The following is a 27,547-nucleotide window of genomic DNA, read 5'->3' on the forward strand; positions in this document are numbered from 1 at the left end:
ATCTGCCCTAGGGCATTTATAAGCCTAGCCAGAGTTGTGTGGCTTTCACCACCTTAGGTTGAAGAATACTATACCCATTAGTTTGCCAGTACCTCTGTCCAGCAGTGATACAGAGATGATCCCCGGGGTAAACCTACGATCTCCCATCCACTGGTCAAGATTCCTCTTGAACAGAGCCAGCGAGGTGCTCTGTCTCACATGGACCAGGATTCTGTCTCCACAGCATAGGAGTCTCTGGGTGATGAATCTGTCCCTCCAGCATGTCCTATTTATATCCGTGTTGAGGTTTAAGTCTCTTGCTCTTGTGGCTCTGGTGGATTTGGATTTTTTGAGGTGGAGCATGTCCATTAATTGTACATGGCCTTGTATGTCAGGCACAGGTCACCTCTGAGCAGACGGTATGCGACTGAATAGAGCTGGAGTTTCTTCAGTCGGGCAGCATATGGCATATTTTGAGCCTTATCCTTTTGGTGAGGAACTTTGGGGTCTTTCCAATTGCTGCAGGTGTCGGGTAAGATACATTCGAATGGGGCATTGTACTCAATCATTGGTCTGATAAGTGAAGAGTACAGGGGAACAATGACCTCCCTTGATCTGGATGTGAATCCCTTCATAATCAGGTGGGCAATGTAGAAGGTCCTCCTAACCACTTTGGCAATGTGGTGTCCAAAAGAAAGGTTACTGTCAACTTGGGTCCCCAGGTCCTGATAACCTCTTCTGTGCTTAATGAATTGCCACCTATGTGGTAACTTGGGGTTACCTTGTTTTTACCAGGTATGACTATACATTTTTGGTGTTTAGCTTAAGGCCATGGCTCTGGCACCAGTTATCCGCTTTCTGAGACCTCTCTGAAGGATATCTGTGTCTGATGGATTTTCAACTATGGCGCCCAGTTTGCAGTCATCTACAAACTTTGTCAGCCACAATCCTCCTATGTTTGCCTGCACTTCTGAAAAGTAGATGCCGAACAAGAGGGGCCCAGGACTGAGCCCTGTGGGACACCGCTTGTGACCGGCTTGGACTCCTGACATGGCACCAGCAACTCTAACCCTGTGGGTTCTGTCCTTGAGCCAGTTTGCAACCCATCTTGTGACATATGGGTTTACATTTAAGCTGGTGAGCTTTTCATGATACCAGTGGGGTATTGTGTCAAAGCTTTTGCAAGGTCAAGGTAGGCTGTGTGAACTGCCTACCTCATCAATGGCCTTGGTGACTGTTTCAAAAAGTCGACCAAGTTCAAGAGGCATGATCTGCCCTTGACAAAGCCGAATTGGGTAGGATCCAATGTCTGTAGGTCCCCTATGTCTTTATTTATGAGTTCCATTATGATCCTCTCCATAGCTTTGCAGACCAGGCTTGTTGCTTATGGGGTGGTAATTACCAGGGTCCGTAGAAGCACCGCCTTTGGGGACCACAGTTGCCGCACGCCACTCTTTGGGTATGTATCCTGTGGTAAGGCTAGATTAAACAGCAGCCTTATGTGTGGGTTTAGTTCCTCATTGAGTTCGTGGTAGCACACAGCCGGGGACACCATCCGTCCCATTGATGCTGTGTTTTTAGCTTTAGAGAGAGCAGCTCTCACCTGGGCATTTGAGATGATTGGGAGGCTACACTCTGCTGGGATAGATATTTCTCCTTTTGGGGGGGGGGGGAGAAATTTTCACTGAACCTGTCTGCCAGTATGTTTGCAATGTCTGTGGGTTCAGTGATTTTTGTATCATTTTGGACTAATTCTGAGCATATCTGGAGTTTCCACCCAGATTTCTAACATAGCTAAAGAAGGCCTTATGATTGTCTTTTGAGTCCTTGGTGATTTTTCTCTCAAAGTTGGCCTTGGATGATTTTATGAGTGATCGTAGTTTTTTACTAGTATTGATCAGAGATGTCTTCCCTTTTAGGGATTTTGCTCTATCTTGTAGTAGCTTTCTCCTCTTGTTGTAAAGTTTGTTTATGGCTGGGGTCCACCAGATCGGACGCTTGCCTTTGGTGGAAAGGGTCTTGATTTTATTTGGGATTGCTTGATCCATGCAGTCCTGGAGGTGCTCGTAGAAAGCATTTGTAAGGGATTCAGCAGTGTGGGTTGTGGTTTCCAATGGCTCAGGGGCCTTGAAGGATACCACACCAGTCTTAAGAAGTGTGAAGTTGGCTTTTGAGAAGTTTGCACATGTTAATGAGCGTAACAACATAAGACTGTATGTTACTATGTAATGCAACCACAATAAACTATGTGCCTACTAAATTATATGCGATACAATAGTGGTATGCGATACTTATTACTGTATCTCAGCTTTGTATCACTTTCAATGTTCAGCATAACAGATGCATTCATACTATATCTTTGCTACAGAGCAGGCTCAGTTACAACCAAGCAACCAGCTTGTTATCAAAATCAAACATTTGCTCTTCAGTAACTTGTGCACCTCTCAAGCAGTTTGTGGCAATGCATCTATACGTCACAGTAATCATCATGCAAATTTGATGGGAGTTGTATAGGCATTTAGTCTAAATGATATGGACATTTGGGGGCATCTTATATGCATTTTTGAAAGTTACCCAAATTTAACTGCTGAGTGAATCAAAATGCATTCCAGTTTTATAGGTCAAGAAAACTCTCCTTCTAAGTCAAAGCTGAGAACTTTGCACTTAAGACCTTTACTAGTTCATTGTGAGTCTGCTGTTGTAAGTACACCCACATACAGCAGAAATTTGGGTGTGGTTACAGGAGCAGATTGGCAATGAACAAAGACTGAAGAAAAGCATGCATGACACACCATGCATTGCTAGATGTTGTTCTGTGAAGTAGAATTGTCTATTTAGAGAATGGGTGACCTGTAGCTCACATCTTGATTTGAGAATTAACGTTTTCCAGCAGGGTGTTAATATACAGGTAATGCCCGCTGAAAAACAAGTTCACCACTTCATGGCAGCATATCAAGCCCCCATGGAGCTTGGACTGAAAAAAAAAATAATGGCCGACATTATTTTATGCTTGCTAAGCAGAAAGAAAAACAAAAAATAAAGTTTTTGTGTGTGTGTGTGTGTGTGTGTGTGTGTGTGTGTGTGTGTGTGTGTATGCATGTATGAGAGTGAGAGATTGATCGAGCCATTATCTTACACTCATCAAGCAGTGCTTTTGCTGTTTAGTGACTGTAAAAAAAATAAAGAAACCAAAAAAAATGTGTGTGTGTGTGTGTGTGTGTGTGTGTGTGTATGCATGTATGAGAGTGAGAGATCAATTGAGCCATTATCTTACACTCATCAAGCAGTGCTTTTGCTGTTTAGTGACTGTAAAAAAAATAAAGAAACCAAAAAAAATGTGTGTGTGTGTGTGTGTGTGTGTGTGTGTGTGTGTGTGTGTGTGTGTGTGTGTGTGTGTGTGTGTGTGTATGTAAGAGAGAGGGAGAAAGAGAGAGACAGAGAGAGAGAGAGTGAAGAGTGAGAGTGATCCCTGGCAGCAGCAGCTTAAGTTAAGAGGATTCTGTACCTCTTCCATACTTCTCAACCTCTCGACACAAGAAACTTAGACAGAGCCACAAATAAGGGAGGACAAAGGACCAAAAATAGGGAAAGATTTTAAATATTGATCTCGTGAACATAGAAAGTTGCTAGAATAACAAGGTTTCAAATAGCATGTATTTTCTGAAGGATATGAAGTCTGAAACTCCAATGTCTGTCATTATTTAATGTCTTCGGTTCCCGGTGATTTGCTAGAAAACTACACATTGTATGAAGATGAGACCAAACATATGAGCCAAAAATATGGGCATTCTGCAAAAATCTGGACAGTTGAGAAGTATGCTCTTTTGACTCTAAAATAAAGGGGGGGGGCATATTTTACTTGAATATTAGGATATGAGTTGGCATGCATTTTCTGAAAGAGAGGTGTGAGAGTGAGTGAGATTGACTACTGGCAGCAGTGGTGAACAGTTTTGCATACCTCTGGACCTTTCAGCTGAAGAAATCTGAATAAAGCCTAAAACAAATAACCTAACAAAGACTCAAAAATAGGAACAGACTTTATTTTTAGTTCTTATAAAATTACAGACTTACTTAAATAAAAGATTTTGTCTTAGCATGAATTTTCTGAATAAAATAATAGTTTGAAACTTACATGTATAGCATTATTTAGTAACTTAATTCTCTAACAACTGGCAACATACCAAACTTTTTAGGACTAAGGGACCAAAAAAAAGTAAATAACGGTATATTTTATTAAGCATTACATTTTGGATGTAAAATGCTTCCTCCAATACCACTACCATATAATAAAGCAAGTTTGAAACATTAGGTGTAGAACCTATTTTGCATCAAAAATATATAAAAAATATAGTAATAAAAAAAATAAATAAGTAACTAAAACACAACAATTTTGCAGACAGCCCATTGTCTAAGTGCAATAATTCCCTCCAGGGTATATGTTATTGTGGAAATAATGCTCCTCCAGGGGTATAGAGGCCCTCCGCCTGCAGCATTGGGCCTCAGAACACCCTGGCTGGGTGTTATTTCCACAATAACACATACTCTGTCAGGCATTATTGCTTGCTTGAAAACCTTTATTCATACTTGTGATTGGACAGTCAACAATAATTAAAAAACAGACACTTCTCTTGTACAGATTTGTAAGATTTGTAGGTAAAATGTAAAGGGTACGTGCTTATGACTAAAATATAGGACTTGAAAATTTAAGTATGTACTGGTCATTGCTCACACAAGGTTCAAAAACTGAAGTGCCTTGTCCCATATAACATGCAGCTGGACATGGTGATCACATCACAAGAACTATGTATTCTGCATGTGTTTTAAGTTATTCTTTGTCTGTTTTCACAGTTTTGTTTCTTTGAATTATGCAGATTGATAATGCTGTTTTACACTGAAAAAATCAGTAATACAACTACATGTATTCATTGCAATATATAAGCTCATTGGAATTATTTTTTACTGCATAGACTGCATCATCTGTTTGTAAGTGGTATTACATCTATATGTCATTGATTTTGACGTATGCTGAACAGCTGGGAAAAGAGTATATTTGCTTGTCTCACTATCCAACTCAAATTGTAGTCATTGCCTGATCAGCTGTTGTGATAACATCAATGATGCTGTTTAATGAAGTACCAGTTTCTAGCTACTTGTGTTTAATTCATTAATTGAATCAAACAAGATTTACCAAGCTACTTTAATGTATATCTCTTTATCTGTTAGCAATTTTTAAGAATGCAAAATAATTTTAGAGTACTTGTAGACTGTGTTACTATATAGTCTATAGTTGTGATGTAAAATGTTGGATTGTGCTACATTAGCTGCATATTTCTGCCAAATTACTGCTGATTTAAATTGATGAGAGCCTTGGGTTTCATTCTTTTTTAATTTCTCACTGCTCCCTTACAATCTTTCTTCACTTGTTGGTTAATCTCCCTCTGGTATCTGTCTTTTCCCTGTTGTTTCCGCTTTGGTCTTCCTATTCACTTTTCTTTCTGTGTGGTAAGTATCTTCCAAATCCCCTCTCAGATCTCCCTGCACACTACCTGTAATCTTGCACTATCTCCTGCTTCTCAGCACTCCTTCTGGTACTCTCCCTACACCTTGCACAACATCACATACTTGCACATTGTATCCAGCAACAAATCTAGCTACTGTTCTTAGCCATTTGCCTCCCTTCTTAATCTCATCACTCTATAAATCTACTTGAAATAACTGCTTTATTGCACATGTGACTTGCCACTACCAACTAACACTTTATTAAATATACTTCATCTCATCAACTTTTCATCACCTCTTTTCATACACTTAATAAACCTCTTCTGTTTTACTAATCAGCTGTATTCATATACATACTTTACTCGACAGAACTCAACTATTCTCAGTATTAAAGCCTAAGATGCACTCTATCACTAATTAGCATTTTAACTCCTCCCAGACTGCTACATCCATTCCCCAGAAACTATCCTTTCCCTTACATCTCCATTTGACATAGTGTAACCTCTGTAACAGTACAATGACACCAGTTCACTTACTAGTCATTTTACCACTAATACTACTTGCAACAGTCACATCTCATCATTACTACCTGTACATTAACTACCTCCTGCTCTCTAGGTTAGTTACTGCCTGTGCATTAACTATCTCCCGTTCTCTAGGTTAGTTACTACCTGTGCATTAACTACTTCCCACTCTCTAGGTTAGTTACTACCTGTACATTAACTACCTCCCCCTCTCTAGGTTAGTTACTACATGTACATTAACTACATCCCACTCTCTAGGTTAGTTAGTAACTGTACATTAACTACCTCCTGCTCTCTAGTTTATCAATACTTAACATCCCAAGCCGCCACTACAATGTAGTCCCTGCCTTGTACCATAACAGTCTCATTCACTACTTTAAAAATTACTTCCTAAGGCATGACTCACTGCTCCACACAGCTAATTTAAAGCACAAAATAAAATGCAAATGTCTCCATGTTCACACCCACTCCACTGTATCTCTCTAACTAAATTACGATGTCCATCTCAGGCTTGGTCCAACACAATAAATAATGACCACAAGCAAGCCATTCAATATAAATAGTACAATCCTTCACATCCCTGAAAATATTCTGGGCTATAACTCTATAATATCAATGTCTGAATTACTTGTAATAAAATATATTTAAAGTAAATACAAACCAATCAGGATTCCAAAGCTAAATCACGTGTTAAAATACTAATCTAAAATGGAAATTAAGAGATTTAAGAGATAGTTATAGTAGTATTTTAACACATGATTTAGTTTTAGAATCCTGATTGGTCTGTATTTACTTTAAATGTATGTACTGAGTTTGTATTCTTGGTCTGAAGAAGCAGTGTGTCTCTACTGCGAAAGCGCTCACCTTTTTGTTAAAAAATACTTTTCGTATTACCCAGTCATGGCAGTCTGGAGTATTTCGTTTTTCTACATTTTGTCGCTGTCTTACTCCATACTCCTAGTCAGCAGTCTTTGTTGTTTGACTTTAGGTTAGCTATGTCCACATGGCTCAGTATATATATGGTATCATTAACTACCAGTTTGGCACAAATTGGGGCCTTTACTTTTAGGTTATGGATGTAACTAAAGAACACCTTATGGTTTCTTTAGTTGAGGAAGCTAATTTAGATTCATAGTTTGTTTTGGAGGACTTCACAAGATGTCTTATTTGCTTGTTTAAGTTGAGGAAGGAGTGCTTCCAATTTAGGGCTTGCTCCCTCTTACTCTTAGATATCAATTTCTTCAACTTATTGTAAAGCCTGTTAATGGCAGTTGTCCACCAGGCAGGTTTGCTATTCCTTGAGGAACTTGTTTTGGTCCTATCAAGTATGGTGGAGTCAGTGCAGTTATACTAACGTCCACTAACATTTTTCCTCACTTCTCTTAATACACACTCCCCCTCTCAGGACTAAAGGGCTAAAGCATAACTTGCACCTTGTCTACTTAGGGAAAAAAAACTCATGAGACATAGAGATTAAGTTTAGAAGGCTTGGTCAGAAGACAAGTCACTAACCAAACAAATATGCATTTAACAACCCTGGAACTAAACCAAACATCAAATATAGTTAGATAAGAATCCACTTACGGAGATTTCCATTCAAATGCTCAAACATTTACAAATTCAAACGTATGGTCTTGACCATATGTGGTTCGAACTTGCAAAAGTTCGGCTACGTGATAGGAACCCACTGAAAGAGGCATTGTACTCAATAATTGGCCTCATAAGGGAAGAATACAGGGATGTTATGGCTTCCTTGTCCCTGGATGAGATACTCTTACTTATGGGGTGGACCATGTAGAAACTTTTCCATACAATAAAAGTAACATGGTGGTCACAACTCAGGTTGCTATCAACCTGGGTGCCCAAATCCCTCATGACTGATTGCATGCTTAGGACATTGCTATTAATGTGACAATATATCATCCTCTCCAAAGAGGATGATGATGATGCATTTTTTGGCATTCAGCTTGAGGCCATGTTTCCGGCACCAGTCATTTGTTTGGCTGAGACCCTCTTGTTGGACATCCACATCACTTGGGGAATTGATTACCATGCCAAGCTTGCAGTCATCTGCAAACTTAGTCAGCCATAGCCTACTGGTTTTGGCCTGCACCTCAGAGAAGTATATCCTGAATAACAGAGGACCCAAGACTGATCCCTGGGGTACGCCACTCATTACAGGTCTACTGCTTGAGGTGGCATCCCCTATTTTGATTAGGCGGGTTCTATCAGTGAGCCAGTTTGCTACCCATCTGCTAACACATGGACTGATGCCTAGTTGAGAAAGTTTATCTATTATGCCCAAGTGGGGAATAGTGTTAAATGCTTTGGCCAGGTCAAGGTAGGCGGTGTGCACTGTCTTCTCTCATCCATGACTTTGGTGACTGTCTCAAAGAAGTTGACCAGATTTAACAGACATAATCTCCCCTTGACAAAGCCAAACTGTGTGGGGTTGAGTGTTTGGAGGTTGGCAATGTCCCTGTTAGTGAGGTTCATGATAATCCATTCCATGGCCTTGCAGATCAGGCAAGTTAGGCTGATTAGTCTATAATTTCATGGATCGCTGGACGTTCCACCTTTGTGTAAAGGGATGACAGTAGATGTCCTCCACTCAGCTGGGACAAAGCCAGTACTCAGGCTTTGGTTGAATAGGGTGCCTAATGGTGCTGAAAGTTCATGCCTGAGTTCATGTAGGCTGCAGCCTGGGATGTTATCAGGTCCCATGGAGGCTGTATGTTTTGTTTTGAAAGGGCAGTGATGACCTGTTCCCTAGAGATAAGGGGAGGGGGCGGGTACTGGGGATGTCCTGATTTACCGATGGGGGGGACAAAGGGGGTGAACTTCAATTAATCTGTCAGCCAGTAGGTTGGCTATATCTACAGCATTTGTGTATGTGGTGTCCTTGACCACTAGTTCTAAACAGATCTGGGTGATACCTTTGAGATTGAGGACATATGTGAAGAAGGCCTTATGACTGTCTCTAGTAGATGTGGCCAATTTGAACTCAAAGTTGGCTTTAGAGGATTTCACTAGTGCTTATCTTATTTGCTTGCTTCCAATAGGGCACCTGCTCCTTTTTGGTCCTGGACAGCAATATTTCCTTTTGTTACATGGTTTATTTATTGCAGATGTCCACCAGACAGTTTTGCTCTTCCTTGTGGAGGATGATTTTGTCCTGTCAGGTATTCTGGATTCCATGCATCTGTATAAATATTTGTATAGTTCTTTGGTATAGATTTGGACATTCCTACAGAGGGGGTGGAGGCTGTGAAGCTGGTTATACCATCCCTCAGGAAGTTGTAATCAGCTTTGGAGAAGATATTTTTTTAACCTAGCTAGAGGGGGGTCAGGGGAGATAGTGACTTTGAAAGTGATCGCTTTATGGGCGTATATTACCAGGGAGGATGATACTGTAGGGGTGCTGCAGTGGTTACTAATGTTTGTTAATACCAAGTCCAAGATATATTCACCTCTTGTGGGGGTATTGACTAGCTGTTCCAAGGCATTTGCATTAATAAAATTGAGGAATCTCTGAGCATTTGTGGTATGGCATGAGTAGTTTTTCCAATCTATCATCGGGTAGTTAAAATCAGCCAGGATCAGGGAAAAGGGTTGAATCTTGATAGATTCAAAGAGGTCCACATAGGTGGAGTGGGCATCTTGAGTCACATTTGGGGGTCTGTAGCTAGCTATGATTTGAATAGGGGTCTTGTCAATGGTTAACTGCACCTGGAGTGTCTCCTGTGCACCATACTGTTTTACCAGCCTGGGGGTATGTGTGTCTTTAATATATACTGAAACTTCACCTCCTTTGGCTTTGCTGCCCACAGTTTGGGGTCTGAATGTATGATAGGATGAGAAACCAGGTAAGGCTGGGGTGCTCTCCATAGCTGTAAACTAGGTTTCTGTGACTACACAAATGTCAGGATCTTCCAGGGTTAGGAATGCTTGCAATGAGTGCAGCTTCATGTTTAGACTCCTAGCGTTTAGCAGTATGACCTTTAATTTGCATTTTGTTGAAATTTTTATGTTGGTAGAATGGACCTCATGACTTTTCCTAAAAAAGGCACTATGGGGGAGGCAAGGGTCTTTGCCAGATGCCTGGTGCCCAAGTGAGACAGATGCAGGTCATCTCTAGCAGAGCATTGTAGTCTGTTGATCATATATTCCCAGGCTGTCAGGTACTGGATCCCCCTCAAATTACTCCAGAAACTAAGCCAATTGTTAATGTCAATTATTTTCTGTTTGTATTGAGGCATCATTCTGGGTGATGGTAGAATGCTGCTTAAGGCTATAGACATACCAGTCTGGGACACATATTCAGCAAGCATAGCTAGCTACAGACCCCCAAATGTGACTTCTTCATATAGTCCATGGAAGTATGTCTAAATTCATTCACACCAACATGGACTATGACAGAGTCATAACAGTACCTGTTGTTGAGAAACTTAAGTGCATGTATGATATGGCAGATTCTCTCACCTTACAAACAACTAACTGCAACTTTCTCCTTATCCAGCCTGGTGAGAGGCACATCTGTGTCTCACAATGAAGTCTCCTATGACTAATATGTTGGGTTTATGGTTAGGCCTTAGAGGTTGTGAGACACAGGTGTGTGGACTATACGTGGTATGTGGTATGGAGGGTTGTGGAGTTCATGTGTGTTTTTGCCTCCAAGGTATCCTTTGTTTGGGTTTGTTTTTGTTAAGAACCTCTGCATATGTCGGTGTATGTTGTGTAGCTGTGGGTGGTGTTTGAGGTGTAGTGACTGTGTTGACAACCTTCTCAGTGCAGATATACCAGCTTGTTAGGAAGAAAGCATATACTCTAGGTTCTTAATGTATTTGCATCTCTCACAAATTGTGTCCCCAGTTGGTAGTAGTAGATAGTTGAAATGAGGCAGTTGCTACGCTGTGTCAGGATGCCCATATCAACCAGGCTGGCAGGAGACACCATAGCTAATTGTCCATACATATTTGTCAGAATCTGAGGGAGAGAGCCCAGGGACAGAGCCCAGGGACAGCTAAGGGATAGGCCTAAAGCCCAAGTGCTTAAACCAAAACTAAGAGGCTTAGAATAACACTTACAATTTAAACAGACCAAAAACAAGCAGTAATAAATGCAGCAGAAAAGATGCAATTGAACACGGGCAAACTATTTTGAAAATGTGTTCCTTTTTAAGACTAATACTTGAAAACAACATCTTTTTGTTTTATGACCAACATTATTGGTAGCGATGGGAGGTTGCCATGGGCACTGTATGTGCCAACACCTATGCTAATTTGATGTTGGGTAACAGGGAAGAAAAGGTCATTTTTTCCTCTGATGAGTGGCTTGCTTTGTTACGGTACTATTGGAGATTTGTGGATGTTGTTTTTATTTTATGAGCAGGAGACATTCAACAGTTGCAGCTTTTTGTGTAACATTTGGAAAATGTACTGATTTTTTGACTTTTACAATACAAACATCTCATGATAGCATAGATTTCCTGGATGTGAAGATTTATAAAGATGCTCTTGGCAACTATCAGACAGAGATTTATAGGAAGAAATACTGGAGGAATAATTTGCTAATGCAAGACAGCATGTATCTGCAGCATATTTTTTTAATATTATTAAAGGACAGACAGAATGTCTAGGCTGTGTACCAGCAATAATGTTTATGAGTAAGAATTAAATAAAGTACTTATTTTATAGCATGTGGTTATAAATCAGAAGAAATAAATAAGGAAATGAGAGAATGTAAACGAATGTGATCAACAAGAGAGAAATCATGGTTTAGTTGCAAGATACTATGAGATGAGGGGTCATCTCCTATATTATGTCCTCTCCTTTAGGCAAGGTGGAAGTGGCCCAACCAAGAGTAGTGTTACCATATAATAATAACCCAAAGAGGATATGTGAAGTAAATAGGAAGAACTGGAGCATCCTTAAGAGAGATGATGAAATAAGGAAGATCGTAGGAGAGACACCACAAGAATGGATTGAACTTGAAAAGGATCCTATGCAAGGATATATGTTCATGTGCCATAACTGATAAAATAAGGGGTTCACTTAGAAAAGGCACTTATCCTTGCAGGTGGTGTAAAGGGTGCCAATATATTGATTCTTCAAATTATTTTCAACATCCAATTACTAAAAAGGAATATAAACCTTTGTTATATGCAAATTGTCGGACTGAGAATATCGTATATCTTGCAAAATGCCTAAGATGTGATTCATTCTATGTGGGCAAAACAAATCATATATTAAAGGATAGAATTTTGCAGCATTTGAGCGATGTGCAGAATGCGGTTAAACATAATGTACTCGCTCAACTTGTTTAATTACATCTAGGTCATTCTTTTAATTTTATGGTGCTATATATACAGCCTTTGACTAGAGGTAGAGATCTATGGCAACAGACTGAATTAAGTGAACTTAAATGGATATCCTACCTACAAGCAGATCGGCTACCAGGATTAAATGATGTTTTACCTTCAAAGCTGGCTTTGTGAGGGCATAAGCCCATTTTTTTATTTAATTGGCTGGAACTGGTTTTTAATGGAGAGAATGAGATTTTTTTATCCTGGATCTGATGAAGAGCATTAGATTGAAAGTGCTTATCCATTGCCATCATTTGTAGTTTTTATAATAAAGTTTTTAAGTTTTATGTCATGGTGGCTCGAGTGGGTTTTCTTGTATTAACATTTCAGCCATTACCTACTGATGTATGGCATTCATTAGAACCTTTGTTTACTAGAAGAAAAAAGGATAGGACATGGTGCTGAATGAACATGCAAATGAAAAAAAAGTTCTTTACAATGTGTCTATAGTCCACAAACTTGAGGACACATCATGCCATTGTCTTTGTACTTCCAATGTCCAAGTTAGATCATATGCTACATGTTTTGGTTAAAGTAGGTTGAGAGGTAAGAAACTGATCCTGTCATGGCATCACAACAACTTTAAGCTACATACAGTCCCAAGTGTTTGGTTCCCAGTACAACAACTCCACTGTCATACATGCTTATTGATTTAACCCAAGATGGGATGCCTATGAAATATTTATTCAACTTAACTGCTTCAGAAGGGGTAGGAGTACTAGGAGACCCTCTTTGGTTCAATCAAATGTTTACTTGTTCTTGCCCATAGCATCTTATTTTTTATTCTTCAAAATAACACCAATAGTTTCTTATGGCATCCAGACACTTTTTGGTTTTGTCTTCCTTAACAAAATGAGTCACAAATTAATTATAGGCAGTATTCGACTGTGCAAGGTGTATTTAACAAAATAGTACTAAGATTGATAATTTCAGATGTCCTGCAATGCAAAAATTAACCTCTGATTTTCCCTTTATTATTCATACTTTCATATCTGCATTCATAGCTTCATAATTGAGCGACCTACATGTTATTGAGGGACATGGTGTGAAATGTCCTGCTGGAAGAATGAAAAGTACATTGTCTATGTGCAATTTCATACAATATACTGGAGATATTGGTATTTATTTGCAAGTAATTATGAAAATATGAAATATTTCCTTAAGTACTTAATACTTATTTAAGTGGTTGACTTACAAACTATTGAATGGCATCAGATGAAACCTTAGGTGATGTTAAGGAAATCTGTCAGGAACTTTTTGCTGTCATATGAAAGCTTATATCTGGCTAACAAAAGAAAGTTGACAGAATCCATCTAGGTTGCACAGGTTCTAAGATATGACAATTTGTTTGTGTAACATTTGAGAAAAATGTAATTTTATGTTTGTATGCATAATAATGTAGTATAATATTGATGTAAAGACTGCCACAATAATGACTATTATCAATACAAAGAAGACTCTTTACTGATAACATTGCTGTTTGTAAAATTTTAATAGCTTTCATTGTTCACACAATATTTATATTTCTTTGTATTATGTTTTTTAAGTTGACTTTGCAGAAAATGTTTTGGATTCTAAGGATGTGTATATGCTGCTAGGGGTGTGACATTCCATGTCATGGAGATGTTAATGAGTTAAAAACTCTTCATATCAGAAGCTGCATCATGAGTTAGTCAGACAATGAAGGCAATCATGCAAATTTCAAAGTCTTGACAGGTGCATTTTGGGAAGCTGTGATGATGTAGCTACTTATCATTACAGATGGAGTTACCACTGCCACTGCATGCAGCCCAAATGCTCACACAAAACCTGCATTCCACTTTCATGCAAATCTAAACCCTGCTGCAGTACTTCCTTCCCACCATTTGTGGCAGTAGTGGCAGAGGTTGTTGGTGACTTTGATCACAAAGTAGATGAGCTGTAAAATCTAAAAATAGTTTGATATTTCCCAAAAGGGTAACAGAGCACAAAAGATGCATATGTCATGAAGAAACTGAAAAGTTGTCCATACTCTTCACCTTCATATGAATGCACTGGTTGTATCATTCAGCCATACAAAAGACAGCCCTAAGTATATTCACCAATGCAAACAAAAATAAGCATGAATAAAGTGAGTTTTTAAATAGGTAATGAAATGATGCCATCGCACCTGCTGTACCCAAATACGACATGATAAAAACATGTAGGTTTTTGTCTCATGCCTATGTCATTTGTTTTAAAGATATAATTATTTACTGAGATGGATGGTATTGACATGTGTAAGACAAGTTACTTTACATGAGTATTTATGCTAAAAGTGACCATTGGTTGATTGTTTGAATTTTGATGCTTCACTGGGATTATTGGTGTGATACCTATAGCTTTGTATGTATAGTAATACATCTAAAAGTTATCAGTGCCACAGAATCACAATGTAAAATATTAATTATTCAGTAAAGCATAATCCCCCAGACTCAGCAAGCTCTGCATGGAGTGCAGGAATAGTGCAAGAGCTTCTGCACGCAATATGGCCTGACAAGCGATCCAGGAACGAGCTGCCAAGACGTGAACAAGTGCACCTACACTATTCCTGTATGGACATCACTGCTATATGCTAATTACCTCATTTGCTGGTGAAAACTATACAAATGAGGTGAATTAGCGATCCAGGAAGCAGGCAGGCATCTGTGCAGGAATAGTGTAGCCTGCAGAAATGTATTCAGTTACTAACCAATTACATTTCTGCAAATTAAGAAACGGAGGTATGACAGCTCCAAAGAAAGCATGTACTCAATGTAGAAGGCATGCCAATGGCCAAATATATTGATCTGTCACCGTCTGAAAGATGGACATGCCATGAATGTGAGCTCAGACACAAACATAGTACACAGGTGGAAGTACCTTAGACAGAGTACATAAAATGTAACTGTCAACAGCACACATCTTTGGAATTGTACATACAGGCTAGCAGCACATTAGTTGTCTGTGTAGCATGGAATACTAATGTAGTCTGGCCAATCAGTGGCAGACCACAAAAGGCACAGTTATGAAATAATGATAGACTGCCTATGTCCCCACAGAAGGCAGCATTAGGGGAATGTCCCAGGTATATCTGTGAGTCAGCTGCAAGTAGCTTCCTTATCACACATGCACTCAGCTCACCCCAACATCAGCCACAGGTTTATCACAGGCCATATCCTTGCTGTTGGGAATGAGTACAGTATGACCCCCACGTCTGTATGGAAATGCCTGCAGAATGCAGCATGCTGAAGAGGTGTCCCATGCAGGTGTGTCCCTAGCTGTAAGCAGCACCCTGTCAGCATTCAGACCAATGGATTAATATGGACAGGAACTATTGCCATTAACACCTCGCACACTTACCCTCTCAACCTAGAGGAATCCAGTGGCTCACAGCCTGGAAATGTAGGAGTGGCAGAATGCACTGACCTGCTACAGATGGCCTGCATCACTACCAAATGGTCTACAGTCCTCTGTCAAAAGCCTGTGCCTCACCCATAATGCCAATGTATGTTATCTCATGGGGTCCCAACTAACAACACAATACAGTCAACAGAACACAAATGCAAGGCCATGTTGACAAATCCCAGTAGCATGCCCATGATGTCCTACTGCATGAACTGTGGACCAACCCCTAAATACCGATGGGATGAAGGGACAACTATAAAGATACTTCTCAGATATCACTTGCATAATGTTAGGAAGAGGATAGAATAACAGACTGGAGGGGGTGTAGAAACATGGACACCATGGAGTGCGTGAAGTCTGAAACTCTGATGTGTGTCCATACTACCCCTGCCTGCAAACCCAGTAATGGGTGGCTACAACCCTGCTCATAAGACACAATGTGAAGGGGAACTGACCAGATATATGAGCCCTGCCTCTGGGTAACCTGGGTGAATCTGTACAGCTGAGAGGTATGGCCACAGCAGGATATGACCATTCTGTTACATTGATATATGTACAAGAAGGGGATCCTCAGCCACCATAGTACTAAGGTGCTGGACCATTTACACAGACCCATCAACAAGTGTCTGCAGCTACCCCTCCAGAATGGCATGAGTGTGCAAGAATATGTAGGCTGCAGACCACAATACTGGACACAGCTTCATTCATCTTGCATTTGCCAAGAAATAACTGTGAGAAAATAAGTATATCTGTCAGTAGTTGATGACATAATACATCACAGTATCTCTGCTAACACCACCCATGTAACACAAGCAGCACAGACACAATAGTTACAGTATCCCACTATCTGTTGCCCATTGTGACTCCATATTGTCAACCTATCTACAGATATCCTGCATAAACAGGTTGCTAGCTGTAGAGGAGACCGTATGAGAGAACATTTGTTTGACATCTCTAGGAAGGCAAAAACTAATGCTCTAGCTAAACATATTAGTGAGCATGATGCAACACACGCTTTTAAATTTATGGTTATAGAAAAGGTTCTTGTCAATATTGGGGGGGGTGTAAGAGTAAGAACTGAAAATAGAGAATTAGAGTGGATTATAAGACTGAGGGCTAATTTGGGAAAGGGCATTAATGACAAACTTAGTATTAAACCCATTCTGATTAGTAGGGACTTGTATAAATAACAGTTTTTATTCCACCTGATATTGCATTTTATTTTATAATATATTTCATATGTTTCTTTATATATATATATATATATATATATATATATATATATATATATATATATATATATATATCTGTCTGTATGATTTATGATTTCTAGGGTATTTGGCTAGTCTTTTGTTGCTGTCATTTTTGTGCTATATTTAAATGTATGAGTTTGTATTCATATGTATCTATGCATTTAATTACTAAGACTAGGTAATTAACATGCTTAACTGATGAGTTTAGTATAAATTTTAGGGAGTGGAATGATTGTATTGTCTGATGAAGTGGCTTGTGCCATGCATGCGCTCACCTGATATTTGATATTACAGTTTTATTAAATAGTTCATGCTTTTAGTTTCCATGGATTGGTGCCTCCTGTGCTTTTTTCTCACTGTGGTCATTTTTCTGGAGGAACCAGTCACTCAGACCATTTGCTTTTTGTTTGTTGGACTATCTACAGATACCCTGCAGAAACAGATTGCTAGCTGTAGGTGTAGAACACCAAACCCTGGACTGGAGTACAACCTACCTGGAATGGATTTACACACTCAATACAGAAGGTCATACTGGGCATGCTTCTATACTTCGAGAAATGAAGACCATGTCTGACAACACAGTGGACTATACATATCTGTCAGTCACACATGCCTGTGCACACACATCACATTGTACACCATTCATGCTTTGCACACACATTGGATAGGAATGCTCACACATATCCAAGGCTAACACATTATAATAGGTCAAACATACACACACAGAGATGTGGGGAAGAGAGAGACAGACAGTGACAGAGAGATTTCCATAATGAGGCCTGTCCCACCCACCAGACATCCAACTGGCCAATATCACATGATGTGTTGATGTCAATCACTGTAGACATTGCTTTTGTTAGCCCTCAACCCTATAGTGTCTGTAGTGCTTGTGATAGCTGTGTAACATGATAGTACAAATCAGTATTCATCTAGCATTTGTATACCCAGACATGTCAAATGCAAAGTTGTGTGTGACGGAGTGTGTGTGTGTGTGTGTGTGTGTGTGTGTGTGTGTGTGTGTGTGTGTGTGTGTGTGTGTGTGTGTGTGTGTGTGTGTGTGTGTGTGTGTGTGTGTGTGTGTGTGTGTGTGTGTTTCCAGAGGGATGGTTTGTGGCCCATTCACACACACTGCACTTTCCATTACCCGTGTTAGCACTTCTGCTGATGTCAGTCAGCTTGAAATGACCCTCTGGCCAAATCTCAGCCCTATAAGCTGTGAGGTGCTTGTGATACATGTAAAATACTGTAATGTAAAACACTAAGTAGATAGGAGTTCTAATCTCAGCCATGGCAACTGTGAAACTCTGTGTGTGGAAATGAATGATTATGAGGCCATTCACAGTCACTACACTTCCCATTGCCCTACTTTAGCATGCCTGCTGATGTCAGTCATCTTGAAATAACCCTTTGGACAAGTGCCAACCCTATAAGCTCTGTGGCACTTGTGATAACTGTGTAATATTGTAGTGTAGCATATTAGTTAGGTGGAGTTCTACTTCCAGACATGGCAACTGTGAAAGTGTGTGTGTTTGTGTGAGAGTGTGTGTGTCTTTGATACCTGATTTTATGGATACTGACACTTATTACTCTCCCCTTGCCCCTATTTTAGCTGCTGATGTTATAGGTTCATAGGTTCATAGGTAGGTACTAGGCTATTGGCCCTAGGGCCTATACAAGCCTAGTCACCTTCAAAGATGCCTTGGCACAGCTCTTCAATATATAAGCTCTGTGGCACTTGCGATAACTGCGTAATACTATAGTGTAGTGTACTAGTTAGGTAGGAGTTCTAATCCCAGACATGATAACTGTAAAAGTGTGTATGTTTGTGAGAGAGTGTGTGTGTCTTTGATATGGACACTGACACTTACTACTCTCCCCTTACCTCTACTTTAGCACTGATGCTGATGTTAGTCACCTCCAAAGATACCTTGGCACAGCTCTCCAACATATAAGCTCTGTGGCACTTGCGATAACTGCATAATACTATAGGGTAGCATACTAGGTAGGTAGGAGTTCTAATCACAGACATGGTAACTGTAAAAGTTTGTGTGAGGGAGTGTGTGTGTCTTTGATAACACCTGGTTTTATGGACATTGACACTTACTACTCTCCCCTTACCCCTTCTTTAGCACTGCTGCTGCTATTAATCACCTTCAAAGATACCTTGGCACAGCTCTCCAACATATAAGCTCTGTGGTGCTCACTATAACTGCATAATGCTGTAGTGTAGGATGCTAGTTAGGTACAAGTTCTTATTCCAGACATGGCAACTGTAAAAGTGTGTGTGTTTGTGTAAGAGAGTGTGGGTCTTTGATGATACCTGATTTTATGGTTACTGACACTTACGACTCTCCCCTTACCCCTCCTTTAGCACTGCTGCTGATGTTAGTCACCTTCAAAGATACCTTGGCACAGCTGTCCAATATGTAAGCTCCATGGCACGTGCCATAATTGCAGAACAATATATTAGCAGTAACTGCATAGGTATGGGTTTGAATCTCATCCATGGCAAGTGTTTGTGTGTGTGTTTATATATATGTCTGTACCTCAAAGATTTTGGCCCCATTTACACCCAGAACACATCTCAGTGGCCTCGGTGGTGCAGCAGTTAGTGTTGTCGCCTCACAGCAAGAGGCTCTCCGGTTCAATTCTCAGCTGGAGTGCCTTCTGTGTGGAGTCTGCATGTCCTCCCCATGGTTGAGTAACATTTAAAGACATGCAGGTAGGTGCGTGCATTAATGGGTATGCCTTATTTGAAACTTAGGCATCTGGCTAGCACCTCAGCCTCGTAAAAATCCACTGCCAATCATTAATAGATCAGATTTCCGCTGTTGTGACCCCTAAATGGGAAAAGCTAAAAGACATTAGTTTTAGAGATTAGTTTTTACACCCAGCACACATCTCAGAGCCTGACTTTAGCAGTCCTGCAGATATCATCCACCTTAGAAGTACCTGTTGACAACCCTAAACCATGTAAGGTCAATGGTGCATGTGGTAAATGCTTAACATAATAGTCTGTAGAGATTGTTATATAGAGGTTTGAACCTCACCCCTGACAAATGTAAATGTGTGTGAAGGGTAAAATTACTTTAGGGTTCTCTCACCCACTACATCACTCAATGCCAGCATTTACAAGGGCTAGTGATGTTCCACACCTTAGAAATTCCTTGGGACAACATCCCCCCTGTAAGCTCTGTAGTGTGTGTGATAAATGCGGTACACAATAGTAGCAATACATAGCTAGGCAAGGGTGTGAATCTCAGTACTGGCAAGTGTGTGTGTCTGTCATCAGTATCCTGTGTGGAGGTTGTGATTGTGTAATAACAGGACACATTGTGGGGTGGGTTTGCTAAATTATTATGTTGAGGACTTAGTATATGTCATAATGTTCACCTTACAAGGATAACAGATGTCAAACACCAGAGAGGTTGATGTAGACAATGCATAGCCCTACATGTGACATTATGGATTGGTGAACAATATATGCAACCCTTCTATTACTCAAAGAACACTCTCCACCCATGTCTCATACACAAACACACTTGGCTAGGCAACAACCACTATATTGGTAGTTTGCTGCATATTGCCTCACTGATAGTAATCACAGTGTGATTGCAGTGGACTACATGCCTGTTGACCACAACAGTGCCACTGACATCAGAAAATACTTTGATGTGATACATTTCCTGAATGAGTGTGTGTTATCCAGCAAGTAAAAGGACATGGCACCCTATTCCATCCCCTCAGTAGGCAAATAAATGTGTACAGTGGCCCTTTTGCCATGTTCCCCACTGGACGCTTGCAACAACTGTAGTTGAGTCTGCAAACGTAACCCTCAAAGGGAATACCATGCCTTATACACATGCCCTGTATGGACAGATGCCACTAATTCCACTGAATACCTGTATCATGCTGTCAATGTAGGTGCAAGCATGACCTCAGTGCCATAGCCAGGTCTCACCAAATGAGGTCAGGAATGCTACATCAGAAGATAACAATCTGTCCACACAACATGCCCCAGAGACCTCAAGTACACTTCCACATGTCAAAGAACATGCATGTGGGACATGTGCACAACCCAGACACTGTCCATGTTATGGAATATAGATCACATACATGGGAAGCAGTGCACATCACTGGCCACCCACAATAGTAACCCAGATAAGTGGATTGTGAATACAATACCCACCCCTGGGGACCACTCCAGGGACTACACCCCTGAGCCACACTGGGGACTACTGTCATGTGGACTGATGCCAAGGTATTCCCTTGGCCTAGCCTTGTAGAGCCTTCAAGCCCATTCACTTACTATACACCTGTTAAATAATGAACCTATGGATCTCAGTACTGACAAGTGTGTGTGTGTGTGTGTGTGTGTGTGTGTGTGTGTGTGTGTGTGTGTGTGTGTATGGAGATGAATGATTTTGAGGCCATTCACACTCACTACACCTCCCATTGACCTACTTTAGCATGCCTGCTAATGTCAGTCACCTTGAAATAACCCTTTGGCCAAGTTTAAGCCCTATAAGCTCTGTGGCATTGGCAATAATGGTGTAATACTGAAGTTTAGCAAGCTAGTTAGATAGGAGTTCTAATCCTGGTTCTGCCAACTGTGATAATGTGTGTGTGTGTGTGTGTGTGTGTGTGTGTGTGTGTGTGTGTGTGTGTGTGTGTGTGTGTGTGTGTGTGTGTGTGTGCGTGTGTGTGTGTCTTTGTTGACACCTGATTTTGTGGACATTCACACTTACTACACTTCTCTTACCCCTCCTTTAGCACTGCTGCTGATGTCACTCACCTTCAAAGATACCTTTGGACAGCTGTCCAACATGTAAGCTCTGTGGTGCGTGGAATAACTGCATAACACTGGAATAGCAATACATAGCCAAGTAGGAGTTTGAAACTCAGTACTGGAAAGTGTGTGTTTGTGTGTGTGTCATCAGTAGCCTGTTGCGGTGATTGTGTAATGACAGGATCCATTGCAGTGTGGGTTTTGCTACATCATTATATTGAGGACCTATATATTCCAATGTCCACATTACAAGGCCAACAGTTGTCAAACACTATAGAGGTTGTTGTAGACAATCCACAGCCATAAATGTGTACTGCCATATGCAATTACTATGTGACAGTATGGATTAGTAAACTATATGGCCAACTGTTACAATACCCAGATACCACTGTCCACCCACAGATCATACACAAACACATTTGGCTCTTACTCCCTTCTTGTTTTACTTTCTCTCTCTCTCTCTCTCTGTCTCTCTCTATCTCTCTCCCTTTCTGGTGGATGTGGAAAAGTACATCTGTTTTGCATAGGCAGCAGCTTGACTTCTGTAGGTAATGCTCATGATCAACTGATGGCCTGTGCACGAATTGAAGTCCTCCACTTGCTAATTGCATGTGGAACAGCTATGGTATCATTCATATAGCTGGTTGCATGGAAACACACTCCTATAACTAAGCACTTCATGTGGGTGCTGGCCCCTTCCCTTCACTGTGAGAAGGAATTCATGTGGGTGTCTGACAAACAGCATCACAGAGGGTAGTTGGAAATGGGTCTATATTATAAGACTGAAAGTGCATTTGTGCGCCTACATAAAAGTCGACACATAATGCACGAAACCTAAAAATAGTGAATGGCCACGTAAGCGAATTTTTCCCTATGGAAAAAACTTATGCGGCCGTTCGCTAAAAAAAATAATTTAATATCATAAACAGGTGGGGGGCTTTAACCCCCACACCTCCTAACTAAATATACCAACTCTGATATCGTACTATAGGGAAGGAAAGGGCAACTCCGTGAAGTTGGCCAACTATTTCATTGCCCTATGATGTATTCATTGAATCACTTAAATGTGATTTGATGAATATGTGTCGCTGTTTACATATTCGCTTAGAAGCATTTTTGTGCTTCTAATATAGGCCCATTCGAAATACCTCTTACAACATACACTGTGAAGATAGGCCAACAAACAGGAGGGGGCTGTTCCAGACATGGGGAGAGAATGTAAGTATTGCTGTTCTGCATTTGAAGTAATGTTGGTTTAACAGGGTTTGTGTGGATATTGCTGTTCTACATGATTTAAAGTCTGGCATTACAATGTTATTTGGTTGAGGAAACTCTCACCTGTAGGGATATCTGCAGACTGGCCAAAGTTTTGAGTCTTAGATGTGGTGTGTTACTCACACATTTCCTATCTTTAGAAATGCAGTAGCATACTCTGATGGTTGCAGTCGGTACATGGTGACATCCATGTGTGTTACTGACTTCATATCCCTCAGAAGAGATATGTCACAACAAACCCTGTTGCACCAGGAATTTTCTCAGTTTATCACAGCAATATGTCAATATTGGCCCTGTGTTTGTGCCTCTGCCTCCCAAGTCTGTCACCCTTTGTCCATATGTCATGCAGTAAGAGGTGCATATGTACAGTATATCATTATTTACTGACATCATTCCTGATAACAAGCCAGTGACATATCAGACTGCTAGACATCTTATGTATAGTAGACTTTATATTTGAGAACAAAACCTGGACATTCTGTTATAGTTTGTACAGTAGTGAGGTCTGTGTACTTATGGTGATTGTTGACAGAGTGTCAGTATTGTGTAGCAGTGTATTGTGAATATGTTACTTGGACTGTGTACAGACAGTGGTAGATGTCAGTGTTCTTGGTCCTGTTCTATGTGATGTTGCATGCTGCTCCAGTTTCTGGTATCCTATGTGTATATGTTTGTAGGGCCAGACTGAGACATGTCCCTTACAACAGTCAGGCATCAAACTACACTGAAAAAAAAAATATCTGCTTTTACTGTATTTGTGTTTCTTCCTACTTTATTTTGCTTTTGCGTCATCTTAAAAGTACTCAATTGTATTTATTACTGATTGGTGTATCTCTTAAAAGTACTCAATTGTATTTATTACTGATTGGTGTATCTCATTCTAAGCCTTTTAGTTTAAGCACTTGGGCTTCAGACCAGTTGTTTTACATTAAGAAGGTTTGTGGTCTTCACTGTAGTGGCAGAACAGGTAGCTTACATCCTTCTAAGTTGGGAACTGCTGATTGAGAGCTCAGTGTCTGTTATTCTAAAAGTGTATTAATTCTGGTTTAAGCACTTGGGCTTCAGGCCAGTTATTTTACATTAAGAGGGTTCGTGGTCTGCACTCTTGTGTTAGGAGAGGCTGGACTCTGCCCTTCTGAGCTGGGAATTTCTGGTTAAAGGCTTATAGTGCCTGCATATTTGAACTGTTTCTTACTGAAATTGGTACACCTTGTTTGCTGTAGCATAGACTAGATCCAGGCCTGCTGAATCTAGCTTTGTTTGTATGCTTGTTATTTGTTTGCTTGTTATTTCCCTGAAATGCTAATTCCACCTAAAACACAGCTTTTCAGTGCTGCTGTGGATCCCTAGTGATATCTGCATTGCTTACTGTACTTATTTCCTTGTTTCACTTGAAAGAAAGTTACTGTTTGTCATTTTTGCATTTAAGTTACCTGTAACACATTGCATTTAAGTTACCTGGCACTTACTCACTAAAGCAATTATATAAGTCAGCACTAAAAAATTAAAAGCACTACACCCTCACAAACTCCCCTTGAGTACCTTGTTCTCCATTGGCCCTTATTTTCAATTATAAAGGAATTCCCAATACTATTCTAGCATGTCCAAAGGTCAGTTGTCAATCTCCTCTCCGGTTCAGCTGGTGAATATGGGAATCTTGAGGCAATGTTACAACTGCCTCATGTACACAGACAACCCTCTCCTCCTCCCAACAAATTCCAACACATGTGAGAGATGCAACCATATAGCCAAACTGGAGGCTAAGCTCTCTCAACTCAGTTCTGGCGTAACCAGTCAGGAGGAGAAGGAAACCACACTCACTACAATTCCAGTCTCACATAGACCTACCAGACACATAAACACACAAAAACATACTCGGAGGCTCTAAATAAAAATCTGCCTAAGCAGCAGAGACCTCCAAAGCAGACACCCAAGTAACCGCTACCCCAAAACAAAACACGTCCAACACATAGCTCACAAAGCCAGTGTGCCAAACAGTCATAGCCCTTAAGGCTAAACAACACACCTGATACACTTGTAATAGGTGACTCTATCGTCAGGCACACTGACGTCCCGCTCACCAGGCTGAACAAGGAGAAGGTCACGGTGAGCTGCCTGTCGGGTGCTAGGATCCGCCACATAACACAAGCACTCAGGTCACTCCAAGGCAAGTACAAATATGACTCAGTCATTGTCCATGCTGGTGTGAATGACCTGAGATGTACCTCCCTGGACTACATGAAAGAGACATAGAGGAGGTCTCTGAGCATGTAGCCCAGGCCGGCATGACCCTGACCTTGAGTAGCATCTTATCCTCACCAAGAATGATGCCACAATATGAAGACAAGATGATCAATTTCAACAATTGGCTTAAGTATTGGTGTCATTCAAAGGGGATCCAATGCTTGTCAGCCTGGGATGACATGTTCGACAAGCCACGATGCTTCGCTAGGGACGGCTTGCACCTGTCACCCCTGGGCTTTCAGATACTGGCAAAGGCTATTGCTACCCCATAGTGCCTTTTTAGGCACGGCTCAAAAGACAAACCCACCTCCATAGGTATCACAAGGGATAAGAAACTAAGAGTAATGCTACTCAATGCCAGAAGTCTTAACCTCAAGATGCACGCACTCGAAACTCTCCTTAGCATGGAGAACATTGATATCTGTGCAGTAACAGAAACCTGGTTCAAGGCTCCAGAGAGCACCCCAGCACTACCAGGTTATACCTCATACCATGCTTTTCGGCCCCAAAACCTGGACCAAACCACAAAAGGAGGGGGAGTATCAATATTCGTCAAAGATACCCATACCTCCAGGTTGGTGGCACAGCACGAAGCATCAGAGACTATCCATGTGCAACTAACAGTGGGTAAAACTGCCTTCCAGTTTATAGCCTGCTACAGACCACCATCCCAAACCCAGGAACCCCAATCGGCCTTCCTGAGAACACTGGAAAATATGAAGGTCTCTCCAAACACCATTATATTGGGCGACTTCAACTACCCAAACATAGACTGGGAGCATTACTCTAGCTCCAACACCCTAGCCCAAAGGTTCCTAGAATTTATAAACTCAAATGCTATGGAACAACTTGTTACCACTCCCACAAGAGGGGAAAACATAATGGACCTGATCATCAACAACATGGGGACTCTATGCTCCAGACCAGAAGTGTATCCCTCACTGGTAAGATCAGACCATAAACTAATCTCACTGGATATTCACATCCCGAACCTACCCCCTGCCCAGAAGACCACAGTGAAAAACTTCTCTAAAGCAAATTTCACACTCCTCAAAACCGAGGTGGAATCCTTCAAAGCCCCTGGACCTGTGGAAAATACGGTCCAGACCACAGAATCCTTTAAAAACGCATTCTATGAACACCTTCAGGAATGCATGGATCATGCAATCCCAAATAAAACCAAGACCCAATCCTCCAAAGGCAGATGTCCTGTCTGGTGGACCCCAGCCATAAACAAACTATACAATAGAAGGAGAAAGCTACTACATGATAGAGCAAAATCTCAAAAAGGGAAGGCATCTCTGGTCAGTATTAGCAAAAAACTATGGGCACTCATAAAATCATCTAAGGCCAGCTTTGAGATAAAAATTGCACAGGACACTAAGTATAATCACAAGGCTTTCTTTAGTTATGTTAGGAACCTGGGTGGGAATTCTCAGATATGCTCAGAATTAGTCCAAAATGACAAAAAATACACCAAACCCACAGACATTGCCAACATCCTAGCTGACAGGTTCAGTGCAAACTTGTCCCCCCCTCCCCACCAAAAGGGCAAATATCTATCCCAGCAGAGTGCTGCCCCTGACATCTCAGATGCTCAGGTAAGAGTCACCCTCCAAAGCAAAAAACACATCATCAATGGGACCAGACGGTGTCCCGGGCTGCGTCCTACATGAACTCCAAGAAGAGCTAATCCCAAACATAAAACTACTGTTCAATCTCAGCCTTACTACAGGATATGTACCCAAAGAGTGGCGTACAGCAACAGTGGTCCTTCTCCACAAAGGTGGTGCCTCAACGGATCCTGGAAACTATCGCCCCATAACTCCAACTAGCTTGGTCTGCAAAGCTATGGAAAGGATCATCATGGACCTCATAAATAAAGATATTGGGGACCTACAGACACTGGATCTTACCCAGTTCGGCTTTGTTAAGGGCAGATCCTGCCTCTTAAATCTGGTCGATTTCTTTGAAACAGTCACCAAGGCCATTGACGAGGGGAAGGTGGTCCACACAGCCTACCTGGACCTTGCAAAAGCCTTCGATATAATACCCCACTCGGGCATTATAGATAAGATCACCAGCTTAAATATAAACCCCTATGTCACTAGATGGGTTGCAAACTGGCTCAAGGACAGAACCCACATGGTTAGAATTGCTGGAGCCATGTCAGACTCCAAACCAGTTACAAGTGGCATCCCACAAGGCTCAGTCC

This window comes from Protopterus annectens, chromosome 16.part0 (genome assembly GCF_019279795.1).
Source record: "Protopterus annectens isolate FY-2018-M chromosome 16.part0, PAN1.0, whole genome shotgun sequence".
Classification (NCBI taxonomy): domain Eukaryota; kingdom Metazoa; phylum Chordata; order Ceratodontiformes; family Protopteridae; genus Protopterus; species Protopterus annectens.